Source organism: Chiloscyllium punctatum, chromosome 21 (assembly GCF_047496795.1).
Source record: "Chiloscyllium punctatum isolate Juve2018m chromosome 21, sChiPun1.3, whole genome shotgun sequence".
In the NCBI taxonomy this organism is placed as follows: domain Eukaryota; kingdom Metazoa; phylum Chordata; class Chondrichthyes; order Orectolobiformes; family Hemiscylliidae; genus Chiloscyllium; species Chiloscyllium punctatum.
In genome coordinates, this window is record NC_092759.1 from 15,124,794 (window position 1) to 15,143,852 (window position 19,059).

Here is a 19,059-nt window from a genome sequence, read left to right on the forward strand (position 1 = left end):
GGGAGAGAAACAGCAGCGGTGCTGTTTGAATAGGCAGCTGTACTGCAGATGTGCGACTTGTCCTACAGCTGTACTTAGCAGAAGGAAGGCTAACTGTGAGGTGAGAAAGCTGAAGCCAAAGTGAAATGCTGGCGAGGCGATTGTCCAGCAGCTTGAAAGTTTGCCAGTGAGAGAGATTAGCGAGCAGTAGCCCGGCTCAGAGTTGTTCATGGCCGACAGCAGCCCTGCTCCCGCTGAGAAACTAGGTTTCGCGGACAGGTCGGCATATCTGGCACGGCCCGAGCTGCTTTCGAAAACTTCGGCAAAGTGGATTTCGGAGGCGAGGGCGACCGGCCTTACAGGGCAGCAGGCCGAGACAGCGTGGTTGCACTTGCGAAAGACCGAGTGCACGAGCTGCTGGATCAGCAGATCCACAGTCGCCATTGTGATCCTTGTCGTTGTTGTTTCCACGCTTGACGAAGGAGGCAAACATCCTTGAGCAGTGGTTCGGCAGCCCCTGCTGTCTCAGGGTTCCATGGTGTAATGGTGAGCACTCTGGACTCTGAATCCTGCGATCCGAGTTCAAATCTCGGTGGAGCCTTCTTTTTGGCTGCGTGAGCGATTGTCTTCGACAGAACTGTTGACTTCACAAATTCCACACCCATGATGGAAGTGGGCTGGTTTTCCCCTTGCGACAGTGTTTGCGATGCTCCTGCGTCGAGCGCGCGAGCTGCTTTTGCTCTGCCCTGTACCACGCAAGTATTCCCTGCCAAGGACGCAGCAGCGAGAGACCAGATTCTGAGAGCGTTGCTGCAAGTGTGAATGCAGGAAAGCTCAGGCCCGCCAGAGGCGGCAGCACTGCTGGTTCCGTGGTGTAATGGCTAGCACTCTGGACTTTGAATCCAGCGATCCGAGTTCGAATCTCGGCGGAACCTTGACTTGCTTCGTCCCGGCCCTTGTTTAATGTGGGACGCGCGAGTGAAATCTGCCTACGGGCCAATTGTAAGAGCAGCCCTTTTAGCACCTTGGAGTCAGATCTCATCGCATTTCTGCCAGAACGGGATGATGCCAATCCCGAGGTGGAGTCTTAAGCTCGCCACCGGTGCCTGCTTTTGCTCTCTCCTGAACCACGGATGTGTTTTCTTCGAAGGACACAGCATTAAGAGACAAGCTGCAGTCAAGCGGTGTTGTTTTTGGAGCTCCTCTCTGTGTTCCACAGACAGCTGGTGAAAAGGTGACAGGAATTGAAATGAGGCGCATGCTGGACAGGTGCTCTTTTCTTTAATTTGATTCAACAATTCACAGGAACAGCTGGACACAGAGAAACCGCAATTTTACCAGGGAGAGGAGCGGCAAAGCCAGGCCCCGAGCCCTACCGTTCAACCAGTTTTCAGGGAAACCAGGAACCTCAAATCCCAGTTTCAATCACTACAAAACGGTAACAATGACATTTGTACGTACAAGGCAGTCCAACGACATCAAAAACAGTGCATACAATACAGACTCCCGGAAAGCCAGGGACACGTGCTCTTGAACACAGTCCGTCTGAGATCTCACTTTGCTTAAAAGCATTGCTCATCGCAGCGCTGACACAGCGATGGCCGCCGGTAAGGGAGAGAAACAGCAGCGGTGCTGTTTGAATAGGCAGCTGTACTGCAGATGTGCGACTTGTCCTACAGCTGTACTTAGCAGAAGGAAGGCTAACTGTGAGGTGAGAAAGCTGAAGCCAAAGTGAAATGCTGGCGAGGCGATTGTCCAGCAGCTTGAAAGTTTGCCAGTGAGAGAGATTAGCGAGCAGTAGCCCGGCTCAGAGTTGTTCATGGCCGACAGCAGCCCTGCTCCCGCTGAGAAACTAGGTTTCGCGGACAGGTCGGCATATCTGGCACGGCCCGAGCTGCTTTCGGAAACTTCGGCAAAGTGGATTTCGGAGGCGAGGGCGACCGGCCTTACAGGGCAGCAGGCCGAGACAGCGTGGTTGCACTTGCGAAAGACCGAGTGCACGAGCTGCTGGATCAGCAGATCCACAGTCGCCATTGTGATCCTTGTCGTTGCTGTTTCCACGCTTGACGAAGGAGGCAAACATCCTTGAGCAGTGGTTCGGCAGCCCCTGCTGTCTCAGGGTTCCATGGTGTAATGGTGAGCACTCTGGACTCTGAATCCTGCGATCCGAGTTCAAATCTCGGTGGAGCCTTCTTTTTGGCTGCGTGAGCGATTGTCTTCGACAGAACTGTTGACTTCACAAATTCCACACCCATGATGGAAGTGGGCTGGTTTTCCCCTTGCGACAGTGTTTGCGATGCTCCTGCGTCGAGCGCGCGAGCTGCTTTTGCTCTGCCCTGTACCACGCAAGTATTCCCTGCCAAGGACGCAGCAGCGAGAGACCAGATTCTGAGAGCGTTGCTGCAAGTGTGAATGCAGGAAAGCTCAGGCCCGCCAGAGGCGGCAGCACTGCTGGTTCCGTGGTGTAATGGCTAGCACTCTGGACTTTGAATCCAGCGATCCGAGTTCGAATCTCGGCGGAACCTTGACTTGCTTCGTCCCGGCCCTTGTTTAATGTGGGACGCGCGAGTGAAATCTGCCTACGGGCCAATTGTAAGAGCAGCCCTTTTAGCACCTTGGAGTCAGATCTCATCGCATTTCTGCCAGAACGGGATGATGCCAATCCCGAGGTGGAGTCTTAAGCTCGCCACCGGTGCCTGCTTTTGCTCTCTCCTGAACCACGGATGTGTTTTCTTCGAAGGACACAGCATTAAGAGACAAGCTGCAGTCAAGCGGTGTTGTTTTTGGAGCTCCTCTCTGTGTTCCACAGACAGCTGGTGAAAAGGTGACAGGAATTGAAATGAGGCGCATGCTGGACAGGTGCTCTTTTCTTTAATTTGATTCAACAATTCACAGGAACAGCTGGACACAGAGAAACCGCAATTTTACCAGGGAGAGGAGCGGCAAAGCCAGGCCCCGAGCCCTACCGTTCAACCAGTTTTCAGGGAAACCAGGAACCTCTAATCCCAGTTTCAATCACTACAAAACGGTAACAATGACATTTGTACGTACAAGGCAGTCCAACGACATCAAAAACAGTGCATACAATACAGACTCCCGGAAAGCCAGGGACACGTGCTCTTGAACACAGTCCGTCTGAGATCTCACTTTGCTTAAAAGCATTGCTCATCGCAGCGCTGACACAGCGATGGCCGCCGGTAAGGGAGAGAAACAGCAGCGGTGCTGTTTGAATAGGCAGCTGTACTGCAGATGTGCGACTTGTCCTACAGCTGTACTTAGCAGAAGGAAGGCTAACTGTGAGGTGAGAAAGCTGAAGCCAAAGTGAAATGCTGGCGAGGCGATTGTCCAGCAGCTTGAAAGTTTGCCAGTGAGAGAGATTAGCGAGCAGTAGCCCGGCTCAGAGTTGTTCATGGCCGACAGCAGCCCTGCTCCCGCTGAGAAACTAGGTTTCGCGGACAGGTCGGCATATCTGGCACGGCCCGAGCTGCTTTCGGAAACTTCCGCAAAGTGGATTTCGGAGGCGAGGGCAACCGGCCTTACAGGGCAGCAGGCCGAGACAGCGTGGTTGCACTTGCGAAAGACCGAGTGCACGAGCTGCTGGATCAGCAGATCCACAGTCGCCATTGTGATCCTTGTCGTTGCTGTTTCCACGCTTGACGAAGGAGGCAAACATCCTTGAGCAGTGGTTCGGCAGCCCCTGCTGTCTCAGGGTTCCATGGTGTAATGGTGAGCACTCTGGACTCTGAATCCAGCGATCCGAGTTCAAATCTCGGTGGAGCCTTCTTTCTGGCTGCGTGAGCGATTGTCTTCGACAGAACTGTTGACTTCACAAATTCCACACCCATGATGGAAGTGGGCTGGTTTTCCCCTTGCGACAGTGTTTGCGATGCTCCTGCGTCGAGCGCGCGAGCTGCTTTTGCTCTGCCCTGTACCACGCAAGTATTCCCTGCCAAGGACGCAGCAGCGAGAGACCAGATTCTGAGAGCGTTGCTGCAAGTGTGAATGCAGGAAAGCTCAGGCCCGCCAGAGGCGGCAGCACTGCTGGTTCCGTGGTGTAATGGCTAGCACTCTGGACTTTGAATCCAGCGATCCGAGTTCGAATCTCGGCGGAACCTTGACTTGCTTCGTCCCGGCCCTTGTTTAATGTGGGACGCGCCAGTGAAATCTGCCTACGGGCCAATTGTAAGAGCAGCCCTTTTAGCACCTTGGAGTCAGATCTCATCGCATTTCTGCCAGAACGGGATGATGCCAATCCCGAGGTGGAGTCTTAAGCTCGCCACCGGTGCCTGCTTTTGCTCTCTCCTGAACCACGGATGTGTTTTCTTCGAAGGACACAGCATTAAGAGACAAGCTGCAGTCAAGCGGTGTTGTTTTTGGAGCTCCTCTCTGTGTTCCACAGACAGCTGGTGAAAAGGTGACAGGAATTGAAATGAGGCGCATGCTGGACAGGTGCTCTTTTCTTTAATTTGATTCAACAATTCACAGGAACAGCTGGACACAGAGAAACCGCAATTTTACCAGGGAGAGGAGCGGCAAAGCCAGGCCCCGAGCCCTACCGTTCAACCAGTTTTCAGGGAAACCAGGAACCTCAAATCCCAGTTTCAATCACTACAAAACGGTAACAATGACATTTGTACGTACAAGGCAGTCCAACGACATCAAAAACAGTGCATACAATACAGACTCCCGGAAAGCCAGGGACACGTGCTCTTGAACACAGTCCGTCTGAGATCTCACTTTGCTTAAAAGCATTGCTCATCGCAGCGCTGACACAGCGATGGCCGCCGGTAAGGGAGAGAAACAGCAGCGGTGCTGTTTGAATAGGCAGCTGTACTGCAGATGTGCGACTTGTCCTACAGCTGTACTTAGCAGAAGGAAGGCTAACTGTGAGGTGAGAAAGCTGAAGCCAAAGTGAAATGCTGGCGAGGCGATTGTCCAGCAGCTTGAAAGTTTGCCAGTGAGAGAGATTAGCGAGCAGTAGCCCGGCTCAGAGTTGTTCATGGCCGACAGCAGCCCTGCTCCCGCTGAGAAACTAGGTTTCGCGGACAGGTCGGCATATCTGGCACGGCCCGAGCTGCTTTCGAAAACTTCGGCAAAGTGGATTTCGGAGGCGAGGGCGACCGGCCTTACAGGGCAGCAGGCCGAGACAGCGTGGTTGCACTTGCGAAAGACCGAGTGCACGAGCTGCTGGATCAGCAGATCCACAGTCGCCATTGTGATCCTTGTCGTTGTTGTTTCCACGCTTGACGAAGGAGGCAAACATCCTTGAGCAGTGGTTCGGCAGCCCCTGCTGTCTCAGGGTTCCATGGTGTAATGGTGAGCACTCTGGACTCTGAATCCTGCGATCCGAGTTCAAATCTCGGTGGAGCCTTCTTTTTGGCTGCGTGAGCGATTGTCTTCGACAGAACTGTTGACTTCACAAATTCCACACCCATGATGGAAGTGGGCTGGTTTTCCCCTTGCGACAGTGTTTGCGATGCTCCTGCGTCGAGCGCGCGAGCTGCTTTTGCTCTGCCCTGTACCACGCAAGTATTCCCTGCCAAGGACGCAGCAGCGAGAGACCAGATTCTGAGAGCGTTGCTGCAAGTGTGAATGCAGGAAAGCTCAGGCCCGCCAGAGGCGGCAGCACTGCTGGTTCCGTGGTGTAATGGCTAGCACTCTGGACTTTGAATCCAGCGATCCGAGTTCGAATCTCGGCGGAACCTTGACTTGCTTCGTCCCGGCCCTTGTTTAATGTGGGACGCGCCAGTGAAATCTGCCTACGGGCCAATTGTAAGAGCAGCCCTTTTAGCACCTTGGAGTCAGATCTCATCGCATTTCTGCCAGAACGGGATGATGCCAATCCCGAGGTGGAGTCTTAAGCTCGCCACCGGTGCCTGCTTTTGCTCTCTCCTGAACCACGGATGTGTTTTCTTCGAAGGACACAGCATTAAGAGACAAGCTGCAGTCAAGCGGTGTTGTTTTTGGAGCTCCTCTCTGTGTTCCACAGACAGCTGGTGAAAAGGTGACAGGAATTGAAATGAGGCGCATGCTGGACAGGTGCTCTTTTCTTTAATTTGATTCAACAATTCACAGGAACAGCTGGACACAGAGAAACCGCAATTTTACCAGGGAGAGGAGCGGCAAAGCCAGGCCCCGAGCCCTACCGTTCAACCAGTTTTCAGGGAAACCAGGAACCTCAAATCCCAGTTTCAATCACTACAAAACGGTAACAATGACATTTGTACGTACAAGGCAGTCCAACGACATCAAAAACAGTGCATACAATACAGACTCCCGGAAAGCCAGGGACACGTGCTCTTGAACACAGTCCGTCTGAGATCTCACTTTGCTTAAAAGCATTGCTCATCGCAGCGCTGACACAGCGATGGCCGCCGGTAAGGGAGAGAAACAGCAGCGGTGCTGTTTGAATAGGCAGCTGTACTGCAGATGTGCGACTTGTCCTACAGCTGTACTTAGCAGAAGGAAGGCTAACTGTGAGGTGAGAAAGCTGAAGCCAAAGTGAAATGCTGGCGAGGCGATTGTCCAGCAGCTTGAAAGTTTGCCAGTGAGAGAGATTAGCGAGCAGTAGCCCGGCTCAGAGTTGTTCATGGCCGACAGCAGCCCTGCTCCCGCTGAGAAACTAGGTTTCGCGGACAGGTCGGCATATCTGGCACGGCCCGAGCTGCTTTCGGAAACTTCGGCAAAGTGGATTTCGGAGGCGAGGGCGACCGGCCTTACAGGGCAGCAGGCCGAGACAGCGTGGTTGCACTTGCGAAAGACCGAGTGCACGAGCTGCTGGATCAGCAGATCCACAGTCGCCATTGTGATCCTTGTCGTTGCTGTTTCCACGCTTGACGAAGGAGGCAAACATCCTTGAGCAGTGGTTCGGCAGCCCCTGCTGTCTCAGGGTTCCATGGTGTAATGGTGAGCACTCTGGACTCTGAATCCAGCGATCCGAGTTCAAATCTCGGTGGAGCCTTCTTTCTGGCTGCGTGAGCGATTGTCTTCGACAGAACTGTTGACTTCACAAATTCCACACCCATGATGGAAGTGGGCTGGTTTTCCCCTTGCGACAGTGTTTGCGATGCTCCTGCGTCGAGCGCGCGAGCTGCTTTTGCTCTGCCCTGTACCACGCAAGTATTCCCTGCCAAGGACGCAGCAGCGAGAGACCAGATTCTGAGAGCGTTGCTGCAAGTGTGAATGCAGGAAAGCTCAGGCCCGCCAGAGGCGGCAGCACTGCTGGTTCCGTGGTGTAATGGCTAGCACTCTGGACTTTGAATCCAGCGATCCGAGTTCGAATCTCGGCGGAACCTTGACTTGCTTCGTCCCGGCCCTTGTTTAATGTGGGACGCGCCAGTGAAATCTGCCTACGGGCCAATTGTAAGAGCAGCCCTTTTAGCACCTTGGAGTCAGATCTCATCGCATTTCTGCCAGAACGGGATGATGCCAATCCCGAGGTGGAGTCTTAAGCTCGCCACCGGTGCCTGCTTTTGCTCTCTCCTGAACCACGGATGTGTTTTCTTCGAAGGACACAGCATTAAGAGACAAGCTGCAGTCAAGCGGTGTTGTTTTTGGAGCTCCTCTCTGTGTTCCACAGACAGCTGGTGAAAAGGTGACAGGAATTGAAATGAGGCGCATGCTGGACAGGTGCTCTTTTCTTTAATTTGATTCAACAATTCACAGGAACAGCTGGACACAGAGAAACCGCAATTTTACCAGGGAGAGGAGCGGCAAAGCCAGGCCCCGAGCCCTACCGTTCAACCAGTTTTCAGGGAAACCAGGAACCTCAAATCCCAGTTTCAATCACTACAAAACGGTAACAATGACATTTGTACGTACAAGGCAGTCCAACGACATCAAAAACAGTGCATACAATACAGACTCCCGGAAAGCCAGGGACACGTGCTCTTGAACACAGTCCGTCTGAGATCTCACTTTGCTTAAAAGCATTGCTCATCGCAGCGCTGACACAGCGATGGCCGCCGGTAAGGGAGAGAAACAGCAGCGGTGCTGTTTGAATAGGCAGCTGTACTGCAGATGTGCGACTTGTCCTACAGCTGTACTTAGCAGAAGGAAGGCTAACTGTGAGGTGAGAAAGCTGAAGCCAAAGTGAAATGCTGGCGAGGCGATTGTCCAGCAGCTTGAAAGTTTGCCAGTGAGAGAGATTAGCGAGCAGTAGCCCGGCTCAGAGTTGTTCATGGCCGACAGCAGCCCTGCTCCCGCTGAGAAACTAGGTTTCGCGGACAGGTCGGCATATCTGGCACGGCCCGAGCTGCTTTCGGAAACTTCGGCAAAGTGGATTTCGGAGGCGAGGGCGACCGGCCTTACAGGGCAGCAGGCCGAGACAGCATGGTTGCACTTGCGAAAGACCGAGTGCACGAGCTGCTGGATCAGCAGATCCACAGTCGCCATTGTGATCCTTGTCGTTGCTGTTTCCACGCTTGACGAAGGAGGCAAACATCCTTGAGCAGTGGTTCGGCCGCCCCTGCTGTCTCAGGGTTCCATGGTGTAATGGTGAGCACTCTGGACTCTGAATCCAGCGATCCGAGTTCAAATCTCGGTGGAGCCTTCTTTCTGGCTGCGTGAGCGATTGTCTTCGACAGAACTGTTGACTTCACAAATTCCACACCCATGATGGAAGTGGGCTGGTTTTCCCCTTGCGACAGTGTTTGCGATGCTCCTGCGTCGAGCGCGCGAGCTGCTTTTGCTCTGCCCTGTACCACGCAAGTATTCCCTGCCAAGGACGCAGCAGCGAGAGACCAGATTCTGAGAGCGTTGCTGCAAGTGTGAATGCAGGAAAGCTCAGGCCCGCCAGAGGCGGCAGCACTGCTGGTTCCGTGGTGTAATGGCTAGCACTCTGGACTTTGAATCCAGCGATCCGAGTTCGAATCTCGGCGGAACCTTGACTTGCTTCGTCCCGGCCCTTGTTTAATGTGGGACGCGCCAGTGAAATCTGCCTACGGGCCAATTGTAAGAGCAGCCCTTTTAGCACCTTGGAGTCAGATCTCATCGCATTTCTGCCAGAACGGGATGATGCCAATCCCGAGGTGGAGTCTTAAGCTCGCCACCGGTGCCTGCTTTTGCTCTCTCCTGAACCACGGATGTGTTTTCTTCGAAGGACACAGCATTAAGAGACAAGCTGCAGTCAAGCGGTGTTGTTTTTGGAGCTCCTCTCTGTGTTCCACAGACAGCTGGTGAAAAGGTGACAGGAATTGAAATGAGGCGCATGCTGGACAGGTGCTCTTTTCTTTAATTTGATTCAACAATTCACAGGAACAGCTGGACACAGAGAAACCGCAATTTTACCAGGGAGAGGAGCGGCAAAGCCAGGCCCCGAGCCCTACCGTTCAACCAGTTTTCAGGGAAACCAGGAACCTCAAATCCCAGTTTCAATCACTACAAAACGGTAACAATGACATTTGTACGTACAAGGCAGTCCAACGACATCAAAAACAGTGCATACAATACAGACTCCCGGAAAGCCAGGGACACGTGCTCTTGAACACAGTCCGTCTGAGATCTCACTTTGCTTAAAAGCATTGCTCATCGCAGCGCTGACACAGCGATGGCCGCCGGTAAGGGAGAGAAACAGCAGCGGTGCTGTTTGAATAGGCAGCTGTACTGCAGATGTGCGACTTGTCCTACAGCTGTACTTAGCAGAAGGAAGGCTAACTGTGAGGTGAGAAAGCTGAAGCCAAAGTGAAATGCTGGCGAGGCGATTGTCCAGCAGCTTGAAAGTTTGCCAGTGAGAGAGATTAGCGAGCAGTAGCCCGGCTCAGAGTTGTTCATGGCCGACAGCAGCCCTGCTCCCGCTGAGAAACTAGGTTTCGCGGACAGGTCGGCATATCTGGCACGGCCCGAGCTGCTTTCGAAAACTTCGGCAAAGTGGATTTCGGAGGCGAGGGCGACCGGCCTTACAGGGCAGCAGGCCGAGACAGCGTGGTTGCACTTGCGAAAGACCGAGTGCACGAGCTGCTGGATCAGCAGATCCACAGTCGCCATTGTGATCCTTGTCGTTGTTGTTTCCACGCTTGACGAAGGAGGCAAACATCCTTGAGCAGTGGTTCGGCAGCCCCTGCTGTCTCAGGGTTCCATGGTGTAATGGTGAGCACTCTGGACTCTGAATCCTGCGATCCGAGTTCAAATCTCGGTGGAGCCTTCTTTTTGGCTGCGTGAGCGATTGTCTTCGACAGAACTGTTGACTTCACAAATTCCACACCCATGATGGAAGTGGGCTGGTTTTCCCCTTGCGACAGTGTTTGCGATGCTCCTGCGTCGAGCGCGCGAGCTGCTTTTGCTCTGCCCTGTACCACGCAAGTATTCCCTGCCAAGGACGCAGCAGCGAGAGACCAGATTCTGAGAGCGTTGCTGCAAGTGTGAATGCAGGAAAGCTCAGGCCCGCCAGAGGCGGCAGCACTGCTGGTTCCGTGGTGTAATGGCTAGCACTCTGGACTTTGAATCCAGCGATCCGAGTTCGAATCTCGGCGGAACCTTGACTTGCTTCGTCCCGGCCCTTGTTTAATGTGGGACGCGCGAGTGAAATCTGCCTACGGGCCAATTGTAAGAGCAGCCCTTTTAGCACCTTGGAGTCAGATCTCATCGCATTTCTGCCAGAACGGGATGATGCCAATCCCGAGGTGGAGTCTTAAGCTCGCCACCGGTGCCTGCTTTTGCTCTCTCCTGAACCACGGATGTGTTTTCTTCGAAGGACACAGCATTAAGAGACAAGCTGCAGTCAAGCGGTGTTGTTTTTGGAGCTCCTCTCTGTGTTCCACAGACAGCTGGTGAAAAGGTGACAGGAATTGAAATGAGGCGCATGCTGGACAGGTGCTCTTTTCTTTAATTTGATTCAACAATTCACAGGAACAGCTGGACACAGAGAAACCGCAATTTTACCAGGGAGAGGAGCGGCAAAGCCAGGCCCCGAGCCCTACCGTTCAACCAGTTTTCAGGGAAACCAGGAACCTCAAATCCCAGTTTCAATCACTACAAAACGGTAACAATGACATTTGTACGTACAAGGCAGTCCAACGACATCAAAAACAGTGCATACAATACAGACTCCCGGAAAGCCAGGGACACGTGCTCTTGAACACAGTCCGTCTGAGATCTCACTTTGCTTAAAAGCATTGCTCATCGCAGCGCTGACACAGCGATGGCCGCCGGTAAGGGAGAGAAACAGCAGCGGTGCTGTTTGAATAGGCAGCTGTACTGCAGATGTGCGACTTGTCCTACAGCTGTACTTAGCAGAAGGAAGGCTAACTGTGAGGTGAGAAAGCTGAAGCCAAAGTGAAATGCTGGCGAGGCGATTGTCCAGCAGCTTGAAAGTTTGCCAGTGAGAGAGATTAGCGAGCAGTAGCCCGGCTCAGAGTTGTTCATGGCCGACAGCAGCCCTGCTCCCGCTGAGAAACTAGGTTTCGCGGACAGGTCGGCATATCTGGCACGGCCCGAGCTGCTTTCGGAAACTTCGGCAAAGTGGATTTCGGAGGCGAGGGCGACCGGCCTTACAGGGCAGCAGGCCGAGACAGCGTGGTTGCACTTGCGAAAGACCGAGTGCACGAGCTGCTGGATCAGCAGATCCACAGTCGCCATTGTGATCCTTGTCGTTGCTGTTTCCACGCTTGACGAAGGAGGCAAACATCCTTGAGCAGTGGTTCGGCAGCCCCTGCTGTCTCAGGGTTCCATGGTGTAATGGTGAGCACTCTGGACTCTGAATCCTGCGATCCGAGTTCAAATCTCGGTGGAGCCTTCTTTTTGGCTGCGTGAGCGATTGTCTTCGACAGAACTGTTGACTTCACAAATTCCACACCCATGATGGAAGTGGGCTGGTTTTCCCCTTGCGACAGTGTTTGCGATGCTCCTGCGTCGAGCGCGCGAGCTGCTTTTGCTCTGCCCTGTACCACGCAAGTATTCCCTGCCAAGGACGCAGCAGCGAGAGACCAGATTCTGAGAGCGTTGCTGCAAGTGTGAATGCAGGAAAGCTCAGGCCCGCCAGAGGCGGCAGCACTGCTGGTTCCGTGGTGTAATGGCTAGCACTCTGGACTTTGAATCCAGCGATCCGAGTTCGAATCTCGGCGGAACCTTGACTTGCTTCGTCCCGGCCCTTGTTTAATGTGGGACGCGCGAGTGAAATCTGCCTACGGGCCAATTGTAAGAGCAGCCCTTTTAGCACCTTGGAGTCAGATCTCATCGCATTTCTGCCAGAACGGGATGATGCCAATCCCGAGGTGGAGTCTTAAGCTCGCCACCGGTGCCTGCTTTTGCTCTCTCCTGAACCACGGATGTGTTTTCTTCGAAGGACACAGCATTAAGAGACAAGCTGCAGTCAAGCGGTGTTGTTTTTGGAGCTCCTCTCTGTGTTCCACAGACAGCTGGTGAAAAGGTGACAGGAATTGAAATGAGGCGCATGCTGGACAGGTGCTCTTTTCTTTAATTTGATTCAACAATTCACAGGAACAGCTGGACACAGAGAAACCGCAATTTTACCAGGGAGAGGAGCGGCAAAGCCAGGCCCCGAGCCCTACCGTTCAACCAGTTTTCAGGGAAACCAGGAACCTCTAATCCCAGTTTCAATCACTACAAAACGGTAACAATGACATTTGTACGTACAAGGCAGTCCAACGACATCAAAAACAGTGCATACAATACAGACTCCCGGAAAGCCAGGGACACGTGCTCTTGAACACAGTCCGTCTGAGATCTCACTTTGCTTAAAAGCATTGCTCATCGCAGCGCTGACACAGCGATGGCCGCCGGTAAGGGAGAGAAACAGCAGCGGTGCTGTTTGAATAGGCAGCTGTACTGCAGATGTGCGACTTGTCCTACAGCTGTACTTAGCAGAAGGAAGGCTAACTGTGAGGTGAGAAAGCTGAAGCCAAAGTGAAATGCTGGCGAGGCGATTGTCCAGCAGCTTGAAAGTTTGCCAGTGAGAGAGATTAGCGAGCAGTAGCCCGGCTCAGAGTTGTTCATGGCCGACAGCAGCCCTGCTCCCGCTGAGAAACTAGGTTTCGCGGACAGGTCGGCATATCTGGCACGGCCCGAGCTGCTTTCGGAAACTTCCGCAAAGTGGATTTCGGAGGCGAGGGCAACCGGCCTTACAGGGCAGCAGGCCGAGACAGCGTGGTTGCACTTGCGAAAGACCGAGTGCACGAGCTGCTGGATCAGCAGATCCACAGTCGCCATTGTGATCCTTGTCGTTGCTGTTTCCACGCTTGACGAAGGAGGCAAACATCCTTGAGCAGTGGTTCGGCAGCCCCTGCTGTCTCAGGGTTCCATGGTGTAATGGTGAGCACTCTGGACTCTGAATCCAGCGATCCGAGTTCAAATCTCGGTGGAGCCTTCTTTCTGGCTGCGTGAGCGATTGTCTTCGACAGAACTGTTGACTTCACAAATTCCACACCCATGATGGAAGTGGGCTGGTTTTCCCCTTGCGACAGTGTTTGCGATGCTCCTGCGTCGAGCGCGCGAGCTGCTTTTGCTCTGCCCTGTACCACGCAAGTATTCCCTGCCAAGGACGCAGCAGCGAGAGACCAGATTCTGAGAGCGTTGCTGCAAGTGTGAATGCAGGAAAGCTCAGGCCCGCCAGAGGCGGCAGCACTGCTGGTTCCGTGGTGTAATGGCTAGCACTCTGGACTTTGAATCCAGCGATCCGAGTTCGAATCTCGGCGGAACCTTGACTTGCTTCGTCCCGGCCCTTGTTTAATGTGGGACGCGCCAGTGAAATCTGCCTACGGGCCAATTGTAAGAGCAGCCCTTTTAGCACCTTGGAGTCAGATCTCATCGCATTTCTGCCAGAACGGGATGATGCCAATCCCGAGGTGGAGTCTTAAGCTCGCCACCGGTGCCTGCTTTTGCTCTCTCCTGAACCACGGATGTGTTTTCTTCGAAGGACACAGCATTAAGAGACAAGCTGCAGTCAAGCGGTGTTGTTTTTGGAGCTCCTCTCTGTGTTCCACAGACAGCTGGTGAAAAGGTGACAGGAATTGAAATGAGGCGCATGCTGGACAGGTGCTCTTTTCTTTAATTTGATTCAACAATTCACAGGAACAGCTGGACACAGAGAAACCGCAATTTTACCAGGGAGAGGAGCGGCAAAGCCAGGCCCCGAGCCCTACCGTTCAACCAGTTTTCAGGGAAACCAGGAACCTCAAATCCCAGTTTCAATCACTACAAAACGGTAACAATGACATTTGTACGTACAAGGCAGTCCAACGACATCAAAAACAGTGCATACAATACAGACTCCCGGAAAGCCAGGGACACGTGCTCTTGAACACAGTCCGTCTGAGATCTCACTTTGCTTAAAAGCATTGCTCATCGCAGCGCTGACACAGCGATGGCCGCCGGTAAGGGAGAGAAACAGCAGCGGTGCTGTTTGAATAGGCAGCTGTACTGCAGATGTGCGACTTGTCCTACAGCTGTACTTAGCAGAAGGAAGGCTAACTGTGAGGTGAGAAAGCTGAAGCCAAAGTGAAATGCTGGCGAGGCGATTGTCCAGCAGCTTGAAAGTTTGCCAGTGAGAGAGATTAGCGAGCAGTAGCCCGGCTCAGAGTTGTTCATGGCCGACAGCAGCCCTGCTCCCGCTGAGAAACTAGGTTTCGCGGACAGGTCGGCATATCTGGCACGGCCCGAGCTGCTTTCGAAAACTTCGGCAAAGTGGATTTCGGAGGCGAGGGCGACCGGCCTTACAGGGCAGCAGGCCGAGACAGCGTGGTTGCACTTGCGAAAGACCGAGTGCACGAGCTGCTGGATCAGCAGATCCACAGTCGCCATTGTGATCCTTGTCGTTGTTGTTTCCACGCTTGACGAAGGAGGCAAACATCCTTGAGCAGTGGTTCGGCAGCCCCTGCTGTCTCAGGGTTCCATGGTGTAATGGTGAGCACTCTGGACTCTGAATCCTGCGATCCGAGTTCAAATCTCGGTGGAGCCTTCTTTTTGGCTGCGTGAGCGATTGTCTTCGACAGAACTGTTGACTTCACAAATTCCACACCCATGATGGAAGTGGGCTGGTTTTCCCCTTGCGACAGTGTTTGCGATGCTCCTGCGTCGAGCGCGCGAGCTGCTTTTGCTCTGCCCTGTACCACGCAAGTATTCCCTGCCAAGGACGCAGCAGCGAGAGACCAGATTCTGAGAGCGTTGCTGCAAGTGTGAATGCAGGAAAGCTCAGGCCCGCCAGAGGCGGCAGCACTGCTGGTTCCGTGGTGTAATGGCTAGCACTCTGGACTTTGAATCCAGCGATCCGAGTTCGAATCTCGGCGGAACCTTGACTTGCTTCGTCCCGGCCCTTGTTTAATGTGGGACGCGCCAGTGAAATCTGCCTACGGGCCAATTGTAAGAGCAGCCCTTTTAGCACCTTGGAGTCAGATCTCATCGCATTTCTGCCAGAACGGGATGATGCCAATCCCGAGGTGGAGTCTTAAGCTCGCCACCGGTGCCTGCTTTTGCTCTCTCCTGAACCACGGATGTGTTTTCTTCGAAGGACACAGCATTAAGAGACAAGCTGCAGTCAAGCGGTGTTGTTTTTGGAGCTCCTCTCTGTGTTCCACAGACAGCTGGTGAAAAGGTGACAGGAATTGAAATGAGGCGCATGCTGGACAGGTGCTCTTTTCTTTAATTTGATTCAACAATTCACAGGAACAGCTGGACACAGAGAAACCGCAATTTTACCAGGGAGAGGAGCGGCAAAGCCAGGCCCCGAGCCCTACCGTTCAACCAGTTTTCAGGGAAACCAGGAACCTCAAATCCCAGTTTCAATCACTACAAAACGGTAACAATGACATTTGTACGTACAAGGCAGTCCAACGACATCAAAAACAGTGCATACAATACAGACTCCCGGAAAGCCAGGGACACGTGCTCTTGAACACAGTCCGTCTGAGATCTCACTTTGCTTAAAAGCATTGCTCATCGCAGCGCTGACACAGCGATGGCCGCCGGTAAGGGAGAGAAACAGCAGCGGTGCTGTTTGAATAGGCAGCTGTACTGCAGATGTGCGACTTGTCCTACAGCTGTACTTAGCAGAAGGAAGGCTAACTGTGAGGTGAGAAAGCTGAAGCCAAAGTGAAATGCTGGCGAGGCGATTGTCCAGCAGCTTGAAAGTTTGCCAGTGAGAGAGATTAGCGAGCAGTAGCCCGGCTCAGAGTTGTTCATGGCCGACAGCAGCCCTGCTCCCGCTGAGAAACTAGGTTTCGCGGACAGGTCGGCATATCTGGCACGGCCCGAGCTGCTTTCGGAAACTTCGGCAAAGTGGATTTCGGAGGCGAGGGCGACCGGCCTTACAGGGCAGCAGGCCGAGACAGCGTGGTTGCACTTGCGAAAGACCGAGTGCACGAGCTGCTGGATCAGCAGATCCACAGTCGCCATTGTGATCCTTGTCGTTGCTGTTTCCACGCTTGACGAAGGAGGCAAACATCCTTGAGCAGTGGTTCGGCAGCCCCTGCTGTCTCAGGGTTCCATGGTGTAATGGTGAGCACTCTGGACTCTGAATCCAGCGATCCGAGTTCAAATCTCGGTGGAGCCTTCTTTCTGGCTGCGTGAGCGATTGTCTTCGACAGAACTGTTGACTTCACAAATTCCACACCCATGATGGAAGTGGGCTGGTTTTCCCCTTGCGACAGTGTTTGCGATGCTCCTGCGTCGAGCGCGCGAGCTGCTTTTGCTCTGCCCTGTACCACGCAAGTATTCCCTGCCAAGGACGCAGCAGCGAGAGACCAGATTCTGAGAGCGTTGCTGCAAGTGTGAATGCAGGAAAGCTCAGGCCCGCCAGAGGCGGCAGCACTGCTGGTTCCGTGGTGTAATGGCTAGCACTCTGGACTTTGAATCCAGCGATCCGAGTTCGAATCTCGGCGGAACCTTGACTTGCTTCGTCCCGGCCCTTGTTTAATGTGGGACGCGCCAGTGAAATCTGCCTACGGGCCAATTGTAAGAGCAGCCCTTTTAGCACCTTGGAGTCAGATCTCATCGCATTTCTGCCAGAACGGGATGATGCCAATCCCGAGGTGGAGTCTTAAGCTCGCCACCGGTGCCTGCTTTTGCTCTCTCCTGAACCACGGATGTGTTTTCTTCGAAGGACACAGCATTAAGAGACAAGCTGCAGTCAAGCGGTGTTGTTTTTGGAGCTCCTCTCTGTGTTCCACAGACAGCTGGTGAAAAGGTGACAGGAATTGAAATGAGGCGCATGCTGGACAGGTGCTCTTTTCTTTAATTTGATTCAACAATTCACAGGAACAGCTGGACACAGAGAAACCGCAATTTTACCAGGGAGAGGAGCGGCAAAGCCAGGCCCCGAGCCCTACCGTTCAACCAGTTTTCAGGGAAACCAGGAACCTCAAATCCCAGTTTCAATCACTACAAAACGGTAACAATGACATTTGTACGTACAAGGCAGTCCAACGACATCAAAAACAGTGCATACAATACAGACTCCCGGAAAGCCAGGGACACGTGCTCTTGAACACAGTCCGTCTGAGATCTCACTTTGCTTAAAAGCATTGCTCATCGCAGCGCTGACACAGCGATGGCCGCCGGTAAGGGAGAGAAACAGCAGCGGTGCTGTTTGAATAGGCAGCTGTACTGCAGATGTGCGACTTGTCCTACAGCTGTACTTAGCAGAAGGAAGGCTAACTGTGAGGTGAGAAAGCTGAAGCCAAAGTGAAATGCTGGCGAGGCGATTGTCCAGCAGCTTGAAAGTTTGCCAGTGAGAGAGATTAGCGAGCAGTAGCCCGGCTCAGAGTTGTTCATGGCCGACAGCAGCCCTGCTCCCGCTGAGAAACTAGGTTTCGCGGACAGGTCGGCATATCTGGCACGGCCCGAGCTGCTTTCGGAAACTTCGGCAAAGTGGATTTCGGAGGCGAGGGCGACCGGCCTTACAGGGCAGCAGGCCGAGACAGCATGGTTGCACTTGCGAAAGACCGAGTGCACGAGCTGCTGGATCAGCAGATCCACAGTCGCCATTGTGATCCTTGTCGTTGCTGTTTCCACGCTTGACGAAGGAGGCAAACATCCTTGAGCAGTGGTTCGGCCGCCCCTGCTGTCTCAGGGTTCCATGGTGTAATGGTGAGCACTCTGGACTCTGAATCCAGCGATCCGAGTTCAAATCTCGGTGGAGCCTTCTTTCTGGCTGCGTGAGCGATTGTCTTCGACAGAACTGTTGACTTCACAAATTCCACACCCATGATGGAAGTGGGCTGGTTTTCCCCTTGCGACAGTGTTTGCGATGCTCCTGCGTCGAGCGCGCGAGCTGCTTTTGCTCTGCCCTGTACCACGCAAGTATTCCCTGCCAAGGACGCAGCAGCGAGAGACCAGATTCTGAGAGCGTTGCTGCAAGTGTGAATGCAGGAAAGCTCAGGCCCGCCAGAGGCGGCAGCACTGCTGGTTCCGTGGTGTAATGGCTAGCACTCTGGACTTTGAATCCAGCGATCCGAGTTCGAATCTCGGCGGAACCTTGACTTGCTTCGTCCCGGCCCTTGTTTAATGTGGGACGCGCCAGTGAAATCTGCCTACGGGCCAATTGTAAGAGCAGCCCTTTTAGCACCTTGGAGTCAGATCTCATCGCATTTCTGCCAGAACGGGATGATGCCAATCCCGAGGTGGAGTCTTAAGCTCGCCACCGGTGCCTGCTTTTGCTCTCTCCTGAACCACGGATGTGTTTTCTTCGAAGGACACAGCATTAAGAGACAAGCTGCAGTCAAGCGGTGTTGTTTTTGGAGCTCCTCTCTGTGTTCCACAGACAGCTGGTGAAAAGGTGACAGGAATTGAAATGAGGCGCATGCTGGACAGGTGCTCTTTTCTTTAATTTGATTCAACAATTCACAGGAACAGCTGGACACAGAGAAACCGCAATTTTACCAGGGAGAGGAGCGGCAAAGCCAGGCCCCGAGCCCTACCGTTCAACCAGTTTTCAGGGAAACCAGGAACCTCAAATCCCAGTTTCAATCACTACAAAACGGTAACAATGACATTTGTACGTACAAGGCAGTCCAACGACATCAAAAACAGTGCATACAATACAGACTCCCGGAAAGCCAGGGACACGTGCTCTTGAACACAGTCCGTCTGAGATCTCACTTTGCTTAAAAGCATTGCTCATCGCAGCGCTGA

General features: G+C 53.4%; 24 non-coding genes across 24 annotated transcripts; all 24 read left to right on the forward strand.

Moving 5' to 3' along the window:
* Positions 1-508: 508 nt before the first annotated feature.
* trnaq-cug (transfer RNA glutamine (anticodon CUG)) lies at positions 509-580 on the forward strand. Its single transcript has one exon. It is a non-coding gene; the product is annotated as a tRNA-Gln (tRNA).
* Positions 581-842: 262 nt separating this feature from the next.
* On the forward strand, positions 843-914 carry trnaq-uug (transfer RNA glutamine (anticodon UUG)). Its single transcript has one exon. It is a non-coding gene; the product is annotated as a tRNA-Gln (tRNA).
* A 1,184-nt stretch (positions 915-2,098) lies between these two features.
* trnaq-cug (transfer RNA glutamine (anticodon CUG)) lies at positions 2,099-2,170 on the forward strand. The gene has a single exon. It is a non-coding gene; the product is annotated as a tRNA-Gln (tRNA).
* Positions 2,171-2,432: 262 nt separating this feature from the next.
* On the forward strand, positions 2,433-2,504 carry trnaq-uug (transfer RNA glutamine (anticodon UUG)). The gene has a single exon. It is a non-coding gene; the product is annotated as a tRNA-Gln (tRNA).
* Positions 2,505-3,688: 1,184 nt separating this feature from the next.
* Positions 3,689-3,760, forward strand: trnaq-cug (transfer RNA glutamine (anticodon CUG)). Its single transcript has one exon. It is a non-coding gene; the product is annotated as a tRNA-Gln (tRNA).
* A 262-nt stretch (positions 3,761-4,022) lies between these two features.
* On the forward strand, positions 4,023-4,094 carry trnaq-uug (transfer RNA glutamine (anticodon UUG)). The gene has a single exon. It is a non-coding gene; the product is annotated as a tRNA-Gln (tRNA).
* Positions 4,095-5,278: 1,184 nt separating this feature from the next.
* Positions 5,279-5,350, forward strand: trnaq-cug (transfer RNA glutamine (anticodon CUG)). Its single transcript has one exon. It is a non-coding gene; the product is annotated as a tRNA-Gln (tRNA).
* A 262-nt stretch (positions 5,351-5,612) lies between these two features.
* trnaq-uug (transfer RNA glutamine (anticodon UUG)) lies at positions 5,613-5,684 on the forward strand. Its single transcript has one exon. It is a non-coding gene; the product is annotated as a tRNA-Gln (tRNA).
* Positions 5,685-6,868: 1,184 nt separating this feature from the next.
* On the forward strand, positions 6,869-6,940 carry trnaq-cug (transfer RNA glutamine (anticodon CUG)). The gene has a single exon. It is a non-coding gene; the product is annotated as a tRNA-Gln (tRNA).
* Positions 6,941-7,202: 262 nt separating this feature from the next.
* On the forward strand, positions 7,203-7,274 carry trnaq-uug (transfer RNA glutamine (anticodon UUG)). The gene has a single exon. It is a non-coding gene; the product is annotated as a tRNA-Gln (tRNA).
* A 1,184-nt stretch (positions 7,275-8,458) lies between these two features.
* Positions 8,459-8,530, forward strand: trnaq-cug (transfer RNA glutamine (anticodon CUG)). Its single transcript has one exon. It is a non-coding gene; the product is annotated as a tRNA-Gln (tRNA).
* A 262-nt stretch (positions 8,531-8,792) lies between these two features.
* Positions 8,793-8,864, forward strand: trnaq-uug (transfer RNA glutamine (anticodon UUG)). Its single transcript has one exon. It is a non-coding gene; the product is annotated as a tRNA-Gln (tRNA).
* Positions 8,865-10,048: 1,184 nt separating this feature from the next.
* On the forward strand, positions 10,049-10,120 carry trnaq-cug (transfer RNA glutamine (anticodon CUG)). Its single transcript has one exon. It is a non-coding gene; the product is annotated as a tRNA-Gln (tRNA).
* A 262-nt stretch (positions 10,121-10,382) lies between these two features.
* On the forward strand, positions 10,383-10,454 carry trnaq-uug (transfer RNA glutamine (anticodon UUG)). Its single transcript has one exon. It is a non-coding gene; the product is annotated as a tRNA-Gln (tRNA).
* Positions 10,455-11,638: 1,184 nt separating this feature from the next.
* Positions 11,639-11,710, forward strand: trnaq-cug (transfer RNA glutamine (anticodon CUG)). Its single transcript has one exon. It is a non-coding gene; the product is annotated as a tRNA-Gln (tRNA).
* Positions 11,711-11,972: 262 nt separating this feature from the next.
* On the forward strand, positions 11,973-12,044 carry trnaq-uug (transfer RNA glutamine (anticodon UUG)). Its single transcript has one exon. It is a non-coding gene; the product is annotated as a tRNA-Gln (tRNA).
* A 1,184-nt stretch (positions 12,045-13,228) lies between these two features.
* trnaq-cug (transfer RNA glutamine (anticodon CUG)) lies at positions 13,229-13,300 on the forward strand. The gene has a single exon. It is a non-coding gene; the product is annotated as a tRNA-Gln (tRNA).
* Positions 13,301-13,562: 262 nt separating this feature from the next.
* On the forward strand, positions 13,563-13,634 carry trnaq-uug (transfer RNA glutamine (anticodon UUG)). Its single transcript has one exon. It is a non-coding gene; the product is annotated as a tRNA-Gln (tRNA).
* Positions 13,635-14,818: 1,184 nt separating this feature from the next.
* Positions 14,819-14,890, forward strand: trnaq-cug (transfer RNA glutamine (anticodon CUG)). The gene has a single exon. It is a non-coding gene; the product is annotated as a tRNA-Gln (tRNA).
* Positions 14,891-15,152: 262 nt separating this feature from the next.
* On the forward strand, positions 15,153-15,224 carry trnaq-uug (transfer RNA glutamine (anticodon UUG)). The gene has a single exon. It is a non-coding gene; the product is annotated as a tRNA-Gln (tRNA).
* A 1,184-nt stretch (positions 15,225-16,408) lies between these two features.
* On the forward strand, positions 16,409-16,480 carry trnaq-cug (transfer RNA glutamine (anticodon CUG)). The gene has a single exon. It is a non-coding gene; the product is annotated as a tRNA-Gln (tRNA).
* Positions 16,481-16,742: 262 nt separating this feature from the next.
* trnaq-uug (transfer RNA glutamine (anticodon UUG)) lies at positions 16,743-16,814 on the forward strand. Its single transcript has one exon. It is a non-coding gene; the product is annotated as a tRNA-Gln (tRNA).
* Positions 16,815-17,998: 1,184 nt separating this feature from the next.
* On the forward strand, positions 17,999-18,070 carry trnaq-cug (transfer RNA glutamine (anticodon CUG)). The gene has a single exon. It is a non-coding gene; the product is annotated as a tRNA-Gln (tRNA).
* Positions 18,071-18,332: 262 nt separating this feature from the next.
* On the forward strand, positions 18,333-18,404 carry trnaq-uug (transfer RNA glutamine (anticodon UUG)). The gene has a single exon. It is a non-coding gene; the product is annotated as a tRNA-Gln (tRNA).
* Positions 18,405-19,059: the final 655 nt, after the last annotated feature.